Source organism: Phoenix dactylifera, chromosome 14 (genome assembly GCF_009389715.1).
Source record: "Phoenix dactylifera cultivar Barhee BC4 chromosome 14, palm_55x_up_171113_PBpolish2nd_filt_p, whole genome shotgun sequence".
Lineage (NCBI taxonomy): Eukaryota > Viridiplantae > Streptophyta > Magnoliopsida > Arecales > Arecaceae > Phoenix > Phoenix dactylifera.
The window spans coordinates 24,083,284-24,098,452 of record NC_052405.1 but is presented as its reverse complement, the minus strand read 5'-3'; positions in this window follow the sequence as shown (position 1 = coordinate 24,098,452).

Genomic DNA, 15,169 nt, shown 5'->3' with positions numbered 1-15,169 from the left:
GTTCGGGCCAAACCGAGCCGACCCGGTCTTTAACCGGATCGGTTTGCTTATGGAAAACGGTTCGTAGGGGCCGAAACTACAGTAACGCCGGCTGGAACTGAACGGAACTGGCTGGTACTAGACAGAATCGGACAAAACCAGACGGTTCCATTCGGTTCAAATCGGTACCAAACTGGACTGGGTGCCGACCGGTATGGCATTCGATATCGATTCGACAATCTTTGGTCAAACCACGAGCTTTCGCAATGTTTCTCTCATGGGGCTTTCATACCTTAAAATAATTCTCAGTCATCCATTTGCAGACAATTACAAGTAGTGGTTAAGAATGCAAGCAAAAAATGCATGCCTCTTCGACGTCTACAGTTTACAGGGGTTTTTAAAAAAGCTGGTCGGCTGTGGCTGATCCCACTTGCTCACATGCACAAGACGTAGATACTTTTCCTTGAAAACGACCGAAGACTTTTTTGTCTCGGTTAACATTGCTCTTGGGCGAGGGTAGCAGGTACTCTATAATGTTTTCGAGGTTTAATTAATCTTTATAGACAATTGGGATCCAAGAAGACTCACTTCTCTTCCTTATACAAAAAAGGTAAGTGGAAGGCTTGCAAGCATCCAAATCGACAGCTATTCATGGTTTGGACAGTCACTTATAAAATGATCTGTCCAGCTGTCAAACAATCCAAGCTAAACAAGCCGAAGCTTGCCCCAAGTTATCTATAGCCATTTTTGTAAGAATGTAATTGGCGATGTTTGCATGCGTGTGTGTACGTGTATGATGGTGTTTGAGAGGGTGGAGAGGGTTTTCAAAGCCAATTAATTGAAGGATAATGAAGCCGGCTGGGAGGCCTAATATGAGTTTCAGAGCGGCACATTGGATTCAAACTACTCTAAGAAGAAATTAAATTATGCCAGAAGTAATTAAAGAGAAATTGGAAGTGATGAAAGTACATAAAATTTTAATCTCTATAAAAAGATAACTAAGAAGAATTAAAAGCTAACTAAGATAGCTAGCAGCTTATCTTGCTATTAGACTTGTTCATGGACCGTGCTAGGCTGAGCTTTGCCCACAAGCCAACAATTTATGGCCCCATCTTCGGAATCCAATTGCTGATCCTAGGTTGCTTTGGAATCCATCGAAGCTTGTGAATCCACCATGCAATAAGACTTAAGATATACCATGAGTTAACCTATACTCGAGAAACAAGATTTTATTGACATGAATTTTGAGTATATGTGGGTGTATTTATAGGTTCTAAGGCTTGCACGCTAAACGAAAATTATGTCTTAGAATTTGACTCAAACTCGAATAACTTATGAAGCAAGACTTCAAAAAGAAATCTTGATTTAAGGAAATCAACAAGAACTCTGTCAATTATTTTAAGAAGGGAAAAAAGAAAAACTACCTAAGAATATTAGAAAAAAATTTCTTAAGTTAATAGAACATGGAATCCTATTTTTATAATTATTTTGAACTTTGTCAGCAATGCATCAGTATGACAAGTATTCAATAAATAGCCATAACTTTCTCAATGAAGCTCCAATTAAGGTAATTTAAGATGCAATGAAAAGATAACTTAATGTAGGAAAAAAAGGGGTCAATTTGTTCCAACTCAAATGCATCTATCTTTGAATTAATATGCATAGGACTGCTTCTACCTTCTTGATTCGATCTACTATTTCCAATTTTACAAAGTTTATGGTCACTAGAGATTTGTGAGTTAAATGGAAACTCATATACCTCCTTCAAATTTCAGACAGAGGTTTGGTGGCTATCTTCAAGTATTGTGACAATAGAGCATGGATTTGGCCATCAATCTTGTTCTAGTATAATTTTTGACACATCCATGGCATCTTCATCCAACTTGGTGATATTTGACCCATTCCTTTGTTTTAAAGAGATCTTAATTTGGTTACTAAGTTTGATTTAAGGGAGACCGACGTCATATTGTCATAGGGTAATGCATTTCTGACCTACATTTGATAGTGTCTACTGTCTAGTAATTAAGGAGACTTTCCTCTAAAGTGCTCAATGTATATAAAACCATCTCCATTTGGAGGTGCAAATTTTGAATTTCATTGCAATTCTCTTAGGATCTTAAACTTAAAAATAGCAAAGATGGTTATGATTGGGACTATAATTACTAGATAATCCTGAATGAGGACCTAGAAAAATCGTGCAAGGGGAATGAAAACCTTAAGCAATCGCAATGCCCATGGTGTATTTTCCATTTTGAATTTAATTTTTGAAGTCATGGCTAGTTGTTATTTATTTTTATTAATTGGTTGTTAGGTCTACACTTACTCAACCTAAAAAACATGGGATGACTTTGAAAGTTAGTTTTATTATCTCTTAGGATCATGAACTTGTATATAATGAAGCCACATAATGAAATGAATTAGCTTCTTTTTAGTCGCCAAAGGCTCTCTACCTTGAGTCTTAAGCAACAATTCTTTTTTCCCTCTCCCCTTCAATGGTAGAATTCATATGAGTTTTGAGAGCCTATCCATTATATACTTGTATTACATTTTATCTTCTTCATCTTCTAGCACCGAGATGGTACTTGAGCTGCTTTTCTCCTTTGAAGAAGTTGGTATCATTGCTTTGATTTATAATTATAACTATGTGGGTTCAATATATGAAGCTTTAGTTTGTAAAACACAACTTGGTAACTATAGAAATCGATGAGTTGAGAGTAACGGTACTCCATTTTATTTTTTGTAAGTAATATGTAATTTTTATTAAAAAACCTTTTTGTCTCTCTATTGGTGCTAGAATTTCCGCTAAGCAAAAGGATACATGCATCCCTTGCTAGATTATGCAAGTGCACAGATGTTCCACTATTGTCAAAAATCAAAAAGAGGATAAAAAGATTGATAGTATGGTCCTGATGCCTTGAGCTTCAAAAACTTTCACAACTGAGACATTGCTTACTCGGAGGAGGAAGAAGTAGATAGTAGCTAGGGGGCTACAAATCTACGCTAACAACTACGAGCTAAAGATAACTAGAATAAAGTAAGATAAATAAAGGTAAATGCAAGAAAAAGATAAGATAAACAAAATAATAGGTAAACAATCTACTCCTAGTGTTGATAACTGCTCAGTCTACACTTCTCTGATGGTTTAGTGGTTGGAGCCTACAATTCTCAACTATCCACATTCTGATAACTATTATACCCCATACCATATCACAATATCTCTGATAGGCCAATGGGGGTAATCCTTATGGGCCACCGTATCAGATTAATCTCAAGCTTGATATAATTAATCTTTACTTGGTTTGTCTTCGTTAGCTATTTGGCCTATCCTGGTCGACACCTTTTTTATTTGGCCTATGAGGTGTTATGTAGCTCTTCTATTGAACCTTTCTTATTTGTCTGTTTCTCCAATGGAATTTGAGTATGTCAGAATTCTAAGCTATCATCTCTTTGTCAATTCTAGGCACTTAGTTTGACATCCCTTCATCATTTCTTTGCCTTAGTACTACTACATGGCCGAGAACATGTTTATTCTTTGGATGCCATTATTAGTTAGGATGTAGTATAAATAATGTCCTCCATATCCTATCAGCAGTCGATAGAAGGATGATGAGATGTAACATCACGTCTGTACTTGTGTGAAATGTTGGTGTCAATAGGTATTTCAAATAAATTTATCTTTTGGGATTCTCACACTTTCTGTAGGTTTTTCTACTTCTATTTATGACACCAATCGATATGCTTTCTCTTTTCCCAATAATTGACCACATGTCTTCAAGAGGCAACTCATTCCCTTGATTGGGTTATTTTCTAAGATATTGCAATCCATTAGAATCCTTCCATATTACAATAGTATGGCATAAAGGTCCTTATAAAATGCTATAAAGCATCTCCTATCTTCTTTGTCCTCGATAGTTTCCATCCTCTGAGGTCTCCTCTATCTTTGGCAAGTTGTTCGTCAAAGACAAGCGTTGCTTGAGTATTTTGAGATTTTATGATTTGTGAATCCTTAGATATTGATTTGAGATTTCTCTAGTCTCTATATGCTTGGTCCTATTTTCAAGTCCAGTGTACCAAAATCTCTTTCTTCTATTTTTCCTCATTACCCTAAGAAGACTTTTCTCTATGAGAGGCCAAGTGTTAAAATGTCTATCTAGAAGAACCCCAACAATCACCATCCTTGGCCAGCCCAATGTGACATTTGGAACCATTAGTTCAATTGTGTTTCCTAACAAAAGTCGTCTATTTCGAAAAACAATGGTATCTCAGACATCTTGGCCTTTTTCAAGTTTCCTTCCATAGTTAACTAATCCTTGATTCATCCTGCCATGTATTTGTGATCGACTTCAACCAATGCTCTTCATCTAAAACCTCGGATGACCATCCCTAGTTTGCTAGATCTAGAGATTCTTCTCAATCTTAGACCCATAAGTGAAGTATTTAATGCCAATACTCCAGTTGAGAAAGCTAGTTGTAATACTTGTGTGCAAATCTTTTGCCAATGTAATGTGCAAATTTCTCATTAAGAATACGTTGTCTTTTTCTGGGTTCAGGTATGCAATTATTTCCTGTGCACTCAATCGGTCAAGATTGTGAAGGCATATCTTAGGTTGGCCACAACCCTTGCCAACAATTAGCATATAGCTTTAACTCTTCTTATACAACCCTAACTTTATCAGCATCTCAAGAAGATCAATTCATGAAGCAAAAATGTTAAAGTCTTTTGTGGATCTTCTAGCTCTAACTTTACATTTATTTATTAGAGATGACTACCTTTGACCGATGTCCCCAAGGTTACTCCCTTCAGTTTGTGACATGCTCGCTTGGAGGGCCTCTTTCTTACATTTACATATTACTTCAAGAAGTTGTGCAAAGGCCCAGATCATATAGATATATCTCTCCAATTTTCTTTTCTCTATTTCTCAAAACTTGCTTGGCTTGTATTTTCTCGAGCTAATACTGTTAGATGTATGCCCTAGAAGCTAATTTTGGCTGACACATTATTAATTCTAGGGACATAATTTTGTACTTGACTATTTATTATTGAATAAATAAAAGGCATCTTTTTCATTCATATTGTTATTGTGTCTATGAATCGTCCAAGAAATTAATAAGATGATGATGCATATTCTCAAGACTTGAGAATTTGAGCCATGTATCATTAGTGATTAATTTCTAAACGCTCATGATCGATGGATCATCACGAGGATGGTGATCGATCCGATGAGATCAGTGCACACATTGCTTTTCTTATGGATAGACGAGACTCGAATCCACAGTGTGGCGACACTGAAGTAATAGTGCAGGTGCTTGTTAGAGAACAAGGGTACTGAGCGTGACCAACACAAGAAGTCACTTGGATGTCTATCCACTCGTCAGTGACTTGCTTGATGTTGCAGTAGTGTGACTAGTCCTTTGACCTACAATGCTTCGGCTACTCACAGTGAGGTTATTGTAGTTTGACTACACAAATACATGGTCTCTAGCCATATGGGTCCATGCAGTGTAGATTGGTTGCAGTAGGTTCACTGTAGGAGTAGGGTATGCATCTACAAGGAATCTATCGACCTTGATAGAAAAGGAGAGATCTTATGTGATTTATAAGACCGAGTTCGTAAGACCTCGGCCGAGGCAGATTGCACAGTGGAGAAAGAGTTCTCCGCTCTCGAACTTAAGTTGAATAAATCTTGACATATGACAGACGAAGAGGTTTGATGAGTTATCCATGACCTCCGTCCTGTAGGGATCCACGATAGAAGGACTGTATCACATGATAACTGCACCTAGAGGTTCATCATTCTATTCTGTTGGGTAGCCACTACATGCTGCTAGATGTCACTAGTGGATGGTGGGACTCATAGGGATTATCTTGATGATCGATAAACCCTAATGAGTAGAGTTGGAATCGTTCTGACCCATTGAAAGGAGTTTTCAATGATATTGTGATAGAGATCACAATATATCTCACTACCAGTCAGAGTAGAACCTATGGGGTCACACACACTAGAGGCATTGACCGATCCGATGGTTAAATCGTGATTAGGAATCACAAGTAATCAATTCGATTGATAATAAGTTGAAGAAGGAACAAAGGAAATTGATTAATTGGACTTAAAACAAGAGTCCTACTTGGAGTAGGATTCGTAGAGTCCTAATTGTATTAGGATTAGAAATCCTACTTGGACTGGGATTCCTACTTGAACTGAGAATCCTATTTGGAGTAGGACTAGGATTCCTACTTGGAATAGGATTTCTATAATCCTAATTAGATTAGGAGTTTTGAATTAAATTTGAATTCCTACTTGGAGTAGGATTCCTAGAGTCCTAATCGGATTAGGACTTCGAATTCAAATTAGAGTCCTAATTGGATTAGGACTATAATTAAACAAGTCCTAATTGGATTAGAATTTCTTAAGTCCCAATTAATTATTAATCCAATGAATCAAGATGACTCCTAATTAGATTAGGATTGAAGAGTTCAATTGAGTCATGGTTCATTCAAGTTCTAATTGGATTAGGACTAGCATAGATTGAACCCAATTGATTCATGATTTGGACTAAACCAAATAGGAGCCCTAGATGCCTCTAAAAGGTTTTGAAAGGAGGTGCCCTAATGATATGTGGAAGCCCTCCTCCCCTCCAACTCGTGGCCACCCTTCTCCCCTCTTGGTTTCAGCCGCCATCAGCAAAAAGGTGAGAAGAAGAAAGCTTGGCGGCGGCCTCCTCCCTCCTCCTTTGCTTCATCCAACGCAGGGGAAAGAAAAGGGCTGCAAGGTGCTTTGATTCTTCTTCAAGATCCCTCCTTCTTCTTCCTCCTCCCAAGCACAATCAAGAGTTGATTGAAAGAGAGGTGATCAGCCATCAAAAACATATCTCTGCAATGGAGCTAGCACCCCGGGGAGATTGGAACGTTTGGATCGGTTTCTGCTTCGTGTGGATATCTATAGAGGCCGGGCACTTGAACGGCTTCAAGCAAACCTTCATCCAAAACCACGATCATCAGTTTGCGGTGATCATCAACCCGCATAAGGTGAAGATCTGATCTTCTAATGTTATTTAAAAGTTTTTAATCCTTATCTATCTACGAACGGTTTTTAAACAACGTTCATGCGATGAATGGTTGATCCCGCGCATGCCTCTTCCGCTGCATCTGAATTTTTTTTAAATTTTCTGTAGCATGGGCGGGTTCCCAACAATTGGTATCAAAGCCATAGGTCTCGAGTTCAAAACCCAGGCATCACGTTGGGGGGGGGGGATTGTTGGCGGAGGCCTGAGGGGCCGAGTCAACGTTGGCGGAGGCCTGGAGGGCCGAGTCAGTCCTGCCGCCTGCCAACGTGGATGCGCTGGAGGAGTAGGGTGGGTTATACCACTAGGGGGTCCCTGAACCCAATGGCGAGGCCCTGTCAGAGTCCGAAGTTGGGCGAGGCTTGGTCGGAGTCGACTCGTGGCGCTATGGGCCCCTGTGCTAGTTTAAGAAAATAAAGTTGCGCCTTCACTAACACCTGCTGGTTTCGGTGTAATGGTAGCGCTTGATCCTGACAATTGGATGATGCGATTATAACTGCCTGTGATGTGCCGTTTGCATGTGATGTGAATGAGAGCAGGGTAGATAGGTTTACATGTGATGTAACAAATCCAATAAGACCTAAATTAAAACCTCCTCAATCAAGTCGAGAGTGAACCAACATGAGCAAGTCATATTAGATTAATTGATCTAATTGGTGTCTAGGAAAGCATGAAAGGTGGTTACTTAATTAGGACCTTACTCTCTGAGTAAGGGGAGCCTCCCACCTGCTTACTTGGCCAATTGTTCGATTACCTCTTATGAAGAGCTCAAGTTGCAAACACTAAGACCTGATTAACCGATATTAAGTCCAAAGGTCTTCCACCGTAGTAGAGCTGCTAAGGTCTTTCTGATGTTGATTTGTCTCGGTTGGATACAGTGGTCAAGTTGCATCGGAGGGCTGGACCTCTCTATAGACATGAGATGTTGTTGGGTAAAGGTGGGGTTGGACACCAATAACTGTTAGGTGAGGACCCAATGACGACTTTATTTCTATGGTTATACGGTGGGTCTGACTTAACTAAGAAATGGGACCAATAACTGTTAGGTGAGGTCTTCATGGCTTAGAGACCAAGTTGCACTGCAACATGCTTGAGAAGCATTGTACAAGAGTTGTACACTCATCCATCTATGTGTTACCAATAACTGTTAGGTGAGGTGCCATGTAGATTGGTGAGACCGCAGTACCTACTAGAAATTCTAGTCGTGTAGGATTTCCATTTTCCTACTAGGAGAGTGTGAGGAATTCGAAAAAATAGTGGGAGGTACATTTGTTCTAAAAGTCCTTAGAACAGATTAAGGATCAAGTACAAAAGTCTAACTAGAATCTTTACTCTCTGCAGATCATAATGTCAGCCTCAAACCCTTTGACCCGTATTCTTGAGACCAACCGATTGACTAGTACCAATTACAGAGACTGGCTTAGAAATCTCAAAATTGTTCTGAGTTGCAAGAAAATTGGCTATGTGCTCGACAATGACATCCCCACATTACCGGCACGTCCGACTACTGATCAGCGTGCGACGCATGAAAAGTGGACAGACGATGACATTAGGGTCAAGTGCTATATCATGGCATCCATGTCCAATGAACTCCAATGCCAGCATGAGAATATGAAGACTGCTAAGGACATACTAGCACACCTGCAAGAGTTGTATGGTGAGCAGAGTCGCACAGCTCGTTTTGAAGTGTCCAAGAGGCTCTTTAAAGCAAAGATGCGCGAGGGGCAATCTGTCCATGATCACGGTCTGACTATGATCAAGGACCTAGAGGAGCTTGAGAAGCTCGGTATGAACATGCACAAGGAATTGCAAGTAGATCTGATTCTTCAATCCCTACCTGATTCATTTGGACAGTTTATAGTAAACTACCACATGAATAAGATTGAATGCACTAAGACTGAACTGATAAATATGTTGGTAACTGCTGAGGGAGCCTTGAAAGTTTCAAGGGACAATGTCCTTGCTGCTGAGTTGACTTCTGGTTCCAAGAGAAGGTCTACTTGGAAGAAAAAGAAGCCTGCTAAGAAGCAGAAGAAAGACAAGAAGCCAAAAAAGAAAGTTCAAAAGAAAAAGGCTAATGACAAAGGAAAATATTTCGACTGCAATGTCGACGGCCACTGGAAGAGAAACTGTCCTTCATACCTCGAGAGCCTGAAGAACAAGAAAGGTGACACACCTTCAGAAGGTATAGACTTGCTCATAATTGAAACCAATTTAACGATTTCTTCTACTTCTAGTTGGGTTATAGATTCTGGTTCTAGTGCTCATTTGTGCACTACCATGCAGGGTCTAAAGAAAAGTAGAAGGCTGGCGGAAGGTGCGGTAACCCTTCGGGTTGGCAACGGGGCAAAAGTTGCTGCTGTGGCTGTGGGCACCTACCATCTGCGACTACCGTCTGATTTTAGTTTATTACTTAGAGACTGCTATTATGTACCTACTGCTAGCAGAAATTTGATTTCTGTTTCATGTCTAGCACAAGAAGGTCATGTTTTTGCATTTGACAAAGACTGCTGTTCTATTTATTTCAGAAATAAAATAGTAGCATGTGGTTTTATGATTGACAGTCTCTATCATTTGCATATGGATGTATCTATAAATGTGTCTGAGCAAGAAGTGAGTGCCAAAGGATCCAAGAGATCCAGGGATGAGATAAAACAAAAATATTTGTGGCACCTCAGGCTTGGCCATATTGGAGAGGATAGAATGAAAAAAAGGGATAAAGATGGGCTTCTCGGCTCATTGATTTCCGAGTCATATCCAGTTTGCGAGTCCTGTCTTCAAGAAAAAATGGCTAGATTGCCCTTTGTAGGACATGGGGAGAGGACCACTGAAATACTTATCCTAGTACATACAGATGTATGTGGCCTATTCGATGTGCTAGCCAGGGGACGTTATTCGTACTTCATTACCTTTACCGATGATTATTCACGGTATGGGTATGTGTATCTTATGAGACACAAATCTGAATCTTTTGAAAAGTTCAAAGAGTTCAGAAATGAAGTAGAAAAACAAACTGGAAAACCTCTTAAGGCTCTTCGATCAGATCGAGGAGGAGAATACCTTAGTGGGGAATTCCGGAACTATCTCAAGGAAAACGGCATAGTCTCACAGTGGACACCTCCAGATACACCTCAACTCAACGGGGTGTCAGAGAGGAGAAATCGGACTCTATTGGATATGGTCCGGTCCATGATGAGCTTCACTGATCTACTAATATTTCTTTGGGGAGATGCCTTACTTACCGCAGTATATCTACTAAATAGAGTCCCTCTAAATTCGTTCCTACCACACTGTATGAGATATGGCATGGTAAGAAACTAAGTCTTGGTCATCTCAAGATTTGGGGATGTCCGGCCCACGTCAAAGGACTACAGACAGACAAACTAGAGGCTAGGACCATAAGTGCTCGTTTTATAGGATATCCTAAAGAGTCATTAGGATACAATTTTTACTTCTCAGAGAATCACAATGTGTTTGTGAGCCGTCACGCCATCTTCTTGGAAAACCAGTTTATCCTTGATAGAGGCAGTGGGAGGAAAATTGAGCTTGAAGAGAAAGTCTCTGAAAAGCAACGAGTCATGGATCCTATCGAACCCATTCATACAGAGCCAGTACACGATGTCCCTCAACCACCTCGCAGATCTAGTAGGGTCTTCCATCCTTCCGATAGATACTTAGGTATACTAGAAGAGGATACCGAGAAAATGTTCCTAGTGGGAGATAGGGATCACATACAGGATCCCAAAACCTACAATGAGGCGATATCTGATATCGATTCCGAAAAATGGCTGGAAGCTATGAAATCAGAGTTAGACTCCATGCATTCCAACTAAGTCTGGACCTTAGTAGATCCACCAGAAGGTATTGTACCTATTGGATGCAAATGAATCTACAAAAGGAAGATAGGTTCGGATGGAGAGGTAGAGACCTATAAAGCAAGGCTAGTGGCGAAAGGGTACAGTCAACGCGAAGGCATTGACTATCAAGAGACCTTTTCAGCTGTAGCCATGCTAAAATCCATCCGAACATTGCTTGCCATTGCAGCATTTCATGATTATGAAATCTGGCAGATGGATGTGAAAACTGCTTTCCTGAATGGATATCTTGATGAAGATATCTATATGGAACAGCCTTTGGGTTTCACTTCCAGTGATGGAGATCACAAGGTCTGCAAGCTGCAAAAGTCCATCTATGGACTAAAGCAAGCATCTCAGAGTTGGAACACTCGTTTCGATGACACAATCAAAAAGTTTGATTTCATCAAAAATGAAGAGGAACCGTGTGTTTACAAAAAGGTTAGTGGGAGTGCTGTCGTTTTTCTCGTACTGTACGTGGACGACATCCTCTTGATAGGAAATGATATTCCTATGCTAACCTCGGTCAAGGTCTGGTTGTCAAAAGAGTTCTCCATGAAAGACCTTGGGGAAGCATCCTATATTTTAGGAATAAAGGTCTATAGAGATAGATCTAAAAGGATGCTTGGCCTATCACAGAAGATGTACATAGAGGAAGTGCTGAAAATGTTCAGCATGGAAAACTCTAAAAGGGGTCTCTTACCCCTAAGGCATGGAATTCATCTCTCCAAGAAGATGTGCCCCAACACATCTGAAGAGATTCAACGCATGAGCAAGATCCCCGATGCATCAGCAATAGGGAGCCTCATGTATGCCATGCTATGTACACGACCTGATATAGCCCTTGCTGTGAGTGTCACAAGCAGATATAAGTCGAATCCAGGTGAAGAACACTGGACAGCTGTGAAGAATATTCTTAAGTACTTGAGAAGAACTAAAGATTTATTCTTGGTTTTTGGAGGATCATCAGAGTTAAAGGTAGAAAGGTACACAGATTCAGACTTCATGACTGATGTCGATGATAGGAAGTCAACATCTGGATATATGTTCTTGTGCAATGGTGGTACGGTGAATTGGAAGAGTTCTAAACAACTGATCATTGCTGACTGTACTATGGAAGCTGAATACATCGCCGCCTCTGAAGCTGCTAAGGAAGGCTTCTGGTTCAAGAAATTCATTGCAGAATTGGATGTAATGACATCAGATGCCATAACACTCTACTGCGATAATAATGGTGCCATAGCTCTTGCTAAGAAACCAAGGTCTCATCAGAAGTCCAAGCATATAGAGCGGCGCTTCCACCTCATACGCGACTATGTTGAGAAGAAGTATGTCGAGGTGCAGAGAGTAGACTCCGCGGACAACATGGCAGATCCATTCACTAAGCAGTTAAGTCAACAAAAGACTGAAGCCCATCTTGAGAAGATGGGACTCAGATATATGACTAATTGGCTTTAGTGCAAGTGGGAGATTGTTAGATGTATGCCGTAGAAGCCAATTTTGGGTGACACATTATTAATTCTAGGGACATAATTTTGTACTTGACTATTTATTATTGAATAAATGAAAGGCATCTTTTTCATTCATATTGTTATTGTGTCTATGAATCGTCCAAGAAATTAATAAGATGATGATGCATATTCTCAAGAGTTGAGAATTTGAGCCATGTATCATTAGTGATTAATTTCTAAACGCTCATGATCGATGGATCATCACGAGGACGGTGATCGATCCGATGAGATCAGTGCACACATTGCTTTTCTTATGGATGGACGAGACTCGAGTCCACAGTGTGGCGACACTGAAGTAATAGTGCAGGTGCTTGTTAGAGAACAAGGGTACTGAGCGTGACCAACACAAGAAGTCACTTGGATGTCTATCCACTCGTCAATGACTTGCTTGATGTTGCAGTAGTATGACTAGTCCTTTGACCTGCGATGCTTCGGCTACTCACAGTGAGGTTATTGTAGTTTGACTGCACAAATACATGGTCTCTAGCCATATGGGTCCATGCAGTGTAGATTGGTTGCAGTAGGTTCACTGTAGGAGTAGGGTATGCATCTACTAGGAATCTATCGACCTTGATAGAAAAGGAGAGATCCTATGTGATTTATAAAACCGAGTTCGTAAGACCTCAGCCGAGGCAGATTGCACAGTGGAAAAAGAGTTCTCCGCTCTCGAACTTAAGTTGAATAAATCTTGACATATGACAGACGAAGAGGTTTGACGAGTTATCTATGACCTCCGTCCTGTAGGGATCCACGACAGAAGGACTGTATCACATGATAACTGCACCTAGAGGTTCATCATTCTATTCTGCTGGGTAGCCACTACATGCTGCTAGGTGTCACTAGTGGATGGTGGGACTCATAGGGATTATCTTGATGATCGATAAATCCTAATGAGTAGAGTTGGAATCGTTCTGACCCATTGAAAGGAGTTTTCAATGATATTGTGATAGAGATCACAATATATCTCACTACCAGTCAGAGTAGAACCTATGGGGTCACACACACTAGAGGCATTGACCGATCCGATGGTTGAATCGTGATTAGGAATCACAAGTAATCAATTCGATTGATAATAAGTTGAAGAAGGAACAAAGGAAATTGATTAATTGGACTTAAAACAAGAGTCCTACTTGGAGTAGGATTCGTAGAGTCCTAATTGTATTAGGACTAGGAATCCTACTTGGACTGGGATTCCTACTTGAACTGAGAATCCTATTTGGAGTAGGACTAGGATTCCTACTTGGAATAGGATTTCTATAATCCTAATTAGATTAGGAGTTTTGAATTAAATTTGAATTCCTACTTGGAGTAGAATTCCTAGAGTCCTAATCGGATTAGGACTTCGAATTCAAATTAGAGTCCTAATTGGATTAGGACTATAATTAAACAAGTCCTAATTGGATTAGGATTTCTTAAGTCCCAATTAATTAATAATCCAATGAATCAAGATGACTCCTAATTAGATTAGGATTAAAGAGTTCAATTGAGTCATGGTTCATTCAAGTTCTAATTGGGTTAGGACTAGCATAGATTGAACCCAATTGATTCATGATTTGGACTAAACCAAATAGGAGCCCTAGATGCCTTTAAAAGGTTTTGAAAAGAGGTGCCCTAATGATATGTGGAAGCCCTCCTCCCCTCCAACTCGTGGCCACCCTTCTCCCCTCTTGGTTTCAGCCGCCATCAGCAAAAAGGTGAGAAGAAGAAAGCTTGGCGGCAGCCTCCTCCCTCCTCCTTTGTTTCATCCAACGCAGGGGAAAGAAAAGGGCTGCAAGGTGCTTTGATTCTTCTTCAAGATCCCTCCTTCTTCTTCCTCCTCCCAAGCACAATCAAGAGTTGATTGAAAGGGAGGTGATCAGCCATCAAAAACATATCTCTGCAAGGGAGCTAGCACCCCGGGGAGATTGGAACGTTTGGATCGGTTTCTGCTTCGTGTGGATATCTATAGAGGCCGGGCACTTGAACGGCTTCAAGCGAACCTTCATCCAAAACCACGATCATCAGTTTGCGGTGATCATCTACCCGCACAAGGTAAAGATCTGATCTTCTAATGTTATTTAAAAGTTTTTAATCCTTATCTATCTACGAACGGTTTTTAAACAACGTTAATGCGATGAACGGTTGATCCCGCGCATGCCTCTTCCGCTGCATCTGAATTGTTTTTAAATTTTCTGCGGCATGGGCGGGTTCCCAACAAATACGTCCCCTAAAGAGACCAAGACAACTGGAGCTCTTTGGAGATATTCTTGTTCTTTAGAGACCTTTACATAGGATTAGTCATAGAGAGGTTGGAAGATAATAAATGCTTGGTTGAGCACTATTCTCCTGACTTCTTTGCCCCTTAGCACGGTCTTGCCCTATGAATTCTTGTTCACCTCTTTATTCTGATGCCGCCTGAAGCTGGATCACGAAGTGATAGAAAATCCACAACAACGTATTTTATGCTCCTTGTAGGAAATTTGTTCACCTGTAAATTAAAGCAAGAAATGATCTATTGTTACCCGAAACTTTTTAGTTGTTGTATGGTTAAAAAATTTATCACAGAAGATTAGCATTATTGTTCCACATCCTGTATCCATGTATTATGATAATCAAGCAGCTATCATATCTCTAACAACCTAGTATTTCATGAGCGAACCAAACATATTAAAATGGATTGCCATTATGTGAGAGAAAATATTCTCTCAAAAGTGATATGTTTGATATATATAAGAAGTGTAGATCATATAAGGAGCAAGTTATGTATCTGCAATATTGACACAA